The sequence below is a fragment of the Carlito syrichta genome, unplaced genomic scaffold, assembly GCF_000164805.1.
Source record: "Carlito syrichta isolate Samal-C Ts95f unplaced genomic scaffold, Tarsius_syrichta-2.0.1 Scaffold302085, whole genome shotgun sequence".
Lineage (NCBI taxonomy): Eukaryota > Metazoa > Chordata > Mammalia > Primates > Tarsiidae > Carlito > Carlito syrichta.
In genome coordinates, this window is record NW_007246181.1 from 790,118 (window position 1) to 797,539 (window position 7,422).

Consider the following 7,422-nt stretch of genomic DNA (forward strand, 5'->3'; position numbering starts at 1 on the left):
GTCTCGAACCCGTGGGCTCAAGCAATCCACTCACCTCAGCCTCCCAAAGGCACGGGATTACAGGCTGAGCCACCGAGCCCGGCGGATTTTGTCACTTATAAAGGATCCTGTACTCCAAGATACACCCAGATGCCTAAGAACAATAACATATTGTTCAGTAGCATGTGTATCTCACATTATCTGTTTGAGGGAGAAAGCCCAGTGATCACCAGTGATTGCATCTTTTTTTAGAGTAAGAGTCTCACTCTGTCACCCAGGCTGGAATGCAGTAGCACGCTCACAGCCACCACAGCCTCGACCTGCTGGGCTTAGGCGATCCTTCCATCTCAGCCTTCCAAGTAGCAGGAACCACAGGCACACGTCACCATGCCTGGCTAATTTTTTAATTTATTGTGGAGATGAGGTCTCACCAAGTTGCCCCAGCTAGTGTCGAACCTCTGGACTCAGGCACTCCTCTTGCCTCCACCTCCCAAAATGCTGAGTCATTGCGCCTGGCATGATTATATATTCTGTGAAGACAAATACACAGTTCAGAGTGGTGCACATTTCACTTAGTCTGCAAGGATAATCATGGTGAGTTACCGCAGACTGGACCACCTGGAAAAGCAACAGGTAAATCCATGGGGCATACCATTTGCTCAGTTATATGTGCAGAGAAAAGCAGAAATCACTGTGGACAGCGCATCTAGAGGCCTGCTTAGGGCATTAAGTTCAGGTCCAAATAGTCAGTGCTGGGGCCACCGCAGCATCCCAAGATCAACCAATGCTTGTGACCCTGGCATTGACAATCCCTTCTGCATGACATGCTCACCGATGATCCAACTGCCCCAAAAGGAAGTCATTTTTTTCTTACACTAGGAAAGAGATCTACTGCAATGTTGACTTTTTTTGTACTTGACAAAAAAATCTCCAACAATTTCCTTGAAGCATGTGCATGTGTGTGTGTGTGTGTGTGTGTGTGTGTGTGTGTGTGTGTGTGTGTGAGAGAGAGAGAGAGAGAGAGAGAGAGAGAGAGAGAGAGATGTCTAGAGAGACAACTTTCCATGGTCCTTTTCTTTAAGAACTGGGGAAGATTTAAATCCTGGATAATCTTCAACTATATCCCTGGGATATTTTTTACTACCACCGGCATTCTCCTCAGAGAATGGCTGTCACTCTCAAAGTGAAAGCTCACAGGCCCCCAGAGACATTGCAAAAGTCTCAAGAGACATCACGAAGTTCCTTCATGTTTTCACAATATTTCTTTATGACTAAATATGCTTGAAATTCCTTAAGCTAGTTCACGATTCATGTCCTACATCAAGGGTCAGCAAACTCATTCTATAAAGGGCCATAAAGTAAATATTTTAGACTTGGTGGGCCTCCCAGTCTTTGTTGAAGCTACAACTCTTCTCTGGTAGCTAGGAAGTGCCATAGGCAATATATAAATAAAAGGGCATTGTTATGCTCCAATAAAACTTTATTTACAAAGACAGAGATCAACCTTTCCTTCTACCTCTCCCCCTGCCATAGGCTGCAGATCCCTTGTGCTACATTTACAGAGAAGGGCAGTGGGATGGGGTGGGGAAAGCTAACATTTACAGAGCAGATACCACATGCCAGGCACTGGGCTAGCAGCTTGATGCATGGGTAGGCCTCTCAGAAATTGTGTGAAGGATACAATTGATATCCCCATTTTATAACTGAAAAACTGAGGCTCAGAGAGGTTAAATAACTTGGTTGAGGTTGCACAGTGGATGCTAGCAGGATTTGATCTCAGGTATGTGGAGCTCTAATGCCTGCACTCTTTCTACAAAAACTATGACGTGGGAGGTTGGAACTAGGCAGGTTTCAAGCTCACCAAATCTAACATCCTTATTTTACAGAGAGGAAATGGGAATAATAGGGGGAGAGCAGACAGAGACAAACATCTTCTTTCTCTGATTTATTCAGGGATGGCCCTAACTCCGTGACCTGGGGCATAGCCCCTCCCCTTGTGAACAAATGGTCTTCAGTCAGATTTCAGTCAGGATGCCCATCCTCACTGCGTGGACACCAAACTCCCCCTTCCTTCACGTCTCCCGTTCTCTTGCCTATCCACTGCTGAACGTCTAGTAACACATCACAGAAACAGCTAAAAATGTTCTCTTCCTCAAAGGTCTATGTTTATTACAGCATTGATTAATGAGGCTTGAATTAGCTGGACAACTTTATGTTGCAAATAACTGAAACCTGGCTGAGTGTGGTGACTCACACCTATAATCCCCACACTTTGGGAGGCCATAGTGGGAGGATTGCTCGAGTCCGACAGTTCAAGACCAGCCTGGGCAACATATCAAGAACTCGACTCTACAAAAAAAAAATCTCATAAAAATGTACCTGGGCATAGTGGCACATACCTGTAGTCCCAGCTACTTGAGAGGCTGAGGCAGAAGGATCACCTGAGCCAAGGAGTTTGAGGCTGCAGTGAGCTGGGATCATGCCACTACATAATAGTCTGGGCAACAGAGTGAAACTCTAACTAATACAATACAATACAATACAATACAATACAATACCTAAAACCCCAACTCAAACTGGCTTAAAAGATAAAGGCAATTTATTGGCTCACCATTTTATCCCACTGAACCCAAGACTGGGAGAGGTCGGAAGATAATAGTCGCCACAAAAGCAGTGGCCAGCGAGTTACTACAAGAGAGTGCTCCAGGTTGGGTTCGGTGGCTCAGCCTGTAATCCCAGCATTTTGGGAGGCCGAGGTGAGTGGACTGCCTGAGCCTGCAGGTTTGAGACCAGCCCGGGCAAATTGGCGAGACCACGTCTCTATAATAAAAAAGAAAAAAAAAAAAATTAGGCATAGTAACGCTTGCCTGCAGTTTCGGCAACTTGGAAGGCTGAAGCGGAAGGATTGCATAAGCCCAGCAGGTCGAGGCTGCAGTGACCGGGAGCTTGCCACTGCACTCCAGCCTGGACAACGGAGTGAGATTCCAACTAAAAAAAAAAAAAGAGAGAGAGAGAGTGCTCCGAACCATCGTGAGATGGACTGACAGAGATTCCAAAGAAAGCATCACTAACCGCCAGGGTGATCCATCTAAAGCACTTCTTAGGGGAGCTGACTTATAGAGTGGGCCGCAGCAAACCTTGTGATGGACAGCGAACAAAAAGGGATATTCTACCTAGGTAGGTACACAGTGAGGGGGTTAGAGTATAAAGTTTTTATGAGGGTTTAAGGAATTTGGGTCAGGGCCAGGGCCAGTTTCTTTCAACGTTTTGGGCAACAACCTAGAAACTTCTATCAGTGACTGGGAATGTTCAAGACCCTAGATGGGTTCAAACTTGCTGGAAAAATCTGCAGCTATTTTGGTCACAGAGCAGTCAAGACACTGTGATTTTCAGTTGTGATACAGAAAGTAGGAAGGAATGGGAGACCCTACACACACATAACTGAGCAGTTCAGGGAAGGAGCTAACTTCAGGTGGGGCATGACAGAAGCTCAAACAATGTTCCCAGGGCCCAGCTTCTTTCTGCTGACTTCTCCTCTTCCTCAGTATTGGTTTAAATCTCATGGCTGTAAAGTGGCTGCCACCCTGAGGCTACATTCTTTCTTATTTTCACATTTCCTCCAAAGAAGTGGGCTTTTCTTTCTCAGAAACCCCAGAAAACATTTCCTTGCTCCTATTGGCTTAGGTTAAGAACTAATTTTAAACCAATCACTGCACCAGTGACACTCTGTCTTAAGCCAATCAGGATCCATCCCTGGAACTGAGAGTGGGGTTAATTGTACCAAAACCACATGGCTTAGAACAGGGAAGGGTTAATTTCCCCATGAGAAATCAGAGCAGTGTTGGCAAGAGAAGAGGGGTTGGCAAACAAAAATGTCCTTTTTAAGTTGAACTAAGGATCATCAAAGAACTTTTCCATTCCTGAGAGTTCACTGCTCCATTCCATTTCTTCCCCATTTAGGCAGAGATGCTGTTTTTGCATCCACTCCCCCTCTGTCATTTTCTGGGTGAATCCTCTGCCATCTGCCTGGCACACAAGCCATGTGCAAATTGCACAGGATGAATGTGGGGCAGCTGTGTTCCTAATGGGTACTTCTTGGTGGCCAATGTGTGTCTGAAAAAGGGAGTGTTCAAGTGACTCAGGGCAGAGAGGTTTTGAGTAGAGGAAGCTGTCTTGAAAACAGTCACTCAGAGGAACAAGCATTCTATTTTACGGAATGAAGTGTTGCTCAAGAGAACAAAAGAAAGAAAGAAAACAGCCACTCAGCTACTGCACAGGGTGAATAAAAGTTGATGCCAGGGAAGTGAGCGGCAGAGTCATGGTTTCAGCGAGACCTTGGCACAGTGCTGGAATCCTTAGGGTGCGCTGGAAGACATCAGAAGCCCTCACAGAGATGTCAGAAGGTAATCAGCAAACTACGGAGCTTGCAGCCTTTTCAGAGTTCGCATTAGCAAATGGGTTCATTAGTATCACGACAGGCCACCTTCGCTGAGTGCCAAAAACCCTACAAGAAATTGTGATATTAAGAGGTATGGCTCTGGTTACAATTTACATTATGAGCAGGTGGAAGTTGCTGACCCATCTGTTCTTCCCATGTAGACAGGGGAAGGGAAAAGGGCCAGGTATTCTCTGAAATTCTTTAGGTCCTAGGCTGGAGATTGACATGAGACACAAACACCCAATCCCAATGGTGGATTGTTTGTGGAAACAAGGGAAACTATTAAAGCCTGTGTCCATTTGGTGGCTGGCCTCATGCCTCACGTTCTCATTTTGTCATTTTGGTTGTAATGCATTTATGTCTAGGTGTTTACTGTCTAACATTGTTTAATTGTATTTTAACTTTCTCTCAAATTTACTTTACAAAGTTCTTAACATCCAGTTCTTTTTTTTTTTTTTTGACTTGGAGTCTCACTCCGTCGCCCAGGCTGGAGTGCAGTGGCATGCTCATGGCCACCCCAGCATCTACCTCCTGGGCTCCGGCGATCCCTCCACCTTAGCCTTCCAAGTAGCTGGAACTACAGGCAAGCACTACCAGCTAATTTTTGATTTATTGTAGAGATGAGGTCTCACCAAGTTGCCCGGGCCAGTCTTGAACCCGCAGGCTCAGGCAATCCACTCGCCTCGGCCTCCCAAAGAGCTGGGATTACAGGTTGAGCCTCAAGGCCTGGACAACATCCAGTTCTTAATCTCTGCAGAGTGTCACATTGAATTAGATCAGTTGGTTAGCTAAAATTCCACTCCTGGGTATATGTACCCAAAATATGAGGGCGTACCCCAACACACCCGGAATTTATGTAAGAATAAAATTATGCATTTATTCTTACATGTTTAAACTTCAGCCACCTTCAAAGTTCTCTCTGTTTGATGCAATACACCCATCAAGACACCTTTTCTGCTGCTCAAAACAGTTTTTAAACTCGTCAATTTTGATTCCTTTTAGTGTTCCTGCTATTTTTTATTTCACCTCTTTCATATCTGCAAAATGTTTCCCCTTGAGAATTTTTTCATCTGGGGAAACAAAACAAAACAAAAAAATCGCTGGGACAAGATTGGGCGAATAACTGGATGGGTGGGGTACAGGATTACGCCATTTCTGGTCAAAAACTGCTGAACACTCAGCGTGGTATGGGCAGGTACATTGTCATGGTGGAAGAACCAGTCACCTGTTTGCCACAACTCAGGACATTTCTTCCACAAATCATGACGTGACCTTCTAAAAACTTCCAGATAAAAACTTTGGTTGACCATTTGATCCAGAGGAGTAAATTTCAACTGTGCTACAGGGGGCCCACCCTCCAAAAGATAATTCTAGTTTTTTTTAGGTCCCTCCCTCATAATTGAAAGCAGGGACTCAAACAGATACTTGTACACTCATGTTCATAGCAGCATTGTTCCCAATAGCCAAAAAAGTGGAAACAATCCTAACGTGCATCAACAGTTGAATGAATGAATAAAAGGTGGTATTTCCATACCATGGAATATTATTCAATCATAAAAAGGAATGAAGTTCTGATACATGCTACAACATGCATGAATCTTCAAAATATTATGCTAAGTGAAATAAGCCAGACACAAAGGTTGACACAAGTATGGTTCCAATTTTTTTTTTTTTTCTTAGTTGGAGTCTCACACTGTCGCCCAAACTGGAGTGCAGTGGCCGCTACCGGCCACCGCAGCCTCGACCTGCTGGGCTCCGGTGATCCTTCCGCCTCAGCCTTCCAAGTAGCCAGAATTACAGGCATGCGCTACCACGCCCGGCTGATTGTTTTGATTTATTGTAGAGATGAGGTCTCGCTGCCCAGGTGGGTCTCGAACCCGCGGGCTCAGGCAATCCACTCACCTCCGCCTCCCAAAGGCGCGGGATTATAGGCTGAGCCACCGAGCCCGGCTTATGGTTCCACTTTTATGGGACACCTCTAATAGTTAAATTCATAGAGACAGAAAGTAGAATGCTGGTGACCAGTGACAAGATGGGGCAGGGGGAGGGGTGGGAGGGATGGGAGTTATTTTTTGAATGGTTTGGAATTTCAGTATGAAATGATGAAAAAATTCTAGAGATGTATAGTGGTGATGGTTGCACAAAATTGTGAAAGTACTTAATGTCACTGGTCTGTACACTCAATAGTGGTTAAATGGTAAATCTTATATTATCTATATCTTACCACAATAACGTTTTTTAAAGCCAGAGTTAGGGCAAATCCAAGTATAACACCGTTAGCTCCATTCTTTTTTATAAACCTCCTTAGCCTCAGCCCAAGCCTACCTGGTAATTAGAAAATCAATGTCTTTAGCTGGAAGAGAATGTTTCAGTCCATCTACTGCCTTCAAAGTGGGTTAGGAGGCTGGGCTTGGTGGCTCAGCCTGTAATCCCAGCACTTTGGGAAGCCGAGGCAAGGGGATTGTCTGAGCCAGCAGGTTTGAGACTAGCCCAGGCAACTTGTTAAGCCCTCATCTCTACAATAAATCAAAAATTAGCCGGGTGTGGCAGCGCGCACTTGTAGTTCTGGTCACTTGGAAGGCCGAGGTGGAAGGATCGCTGGAGCCCAGCAGGTTGACGCTGGAGTGGCCGTGAGAGTGCCACTGCTCTCCAGCCTGGAAGACAGAGTGAGATTCCAACTAAAAAAAAAAAAAGTGGGTTAGGAGAGTAAGTCATGATGCTGAAGGTTATGCCTTCGTGTGAATCTGAGGTGTAATAAAGAAGACATCTACATTGTTCAAACACCCACAAAAGCATGTCCTAAGAAGTTTCCAGGCCGGACATGGTGGCTCATACCTGTAATCTCAGAACTTTGGGAGGCCAAGACTGGAGGATCACTTGAGCACAGGAGTTTGAGACCAGACTAGGCAACATAGTGAAATCTCATCTCTACAAAAAATAAAAAAATTAGCTGGTGTGGTGGCACATGCCTGTAGTCCCAGCTACTTGGAAAGCTGAGGCAGAAA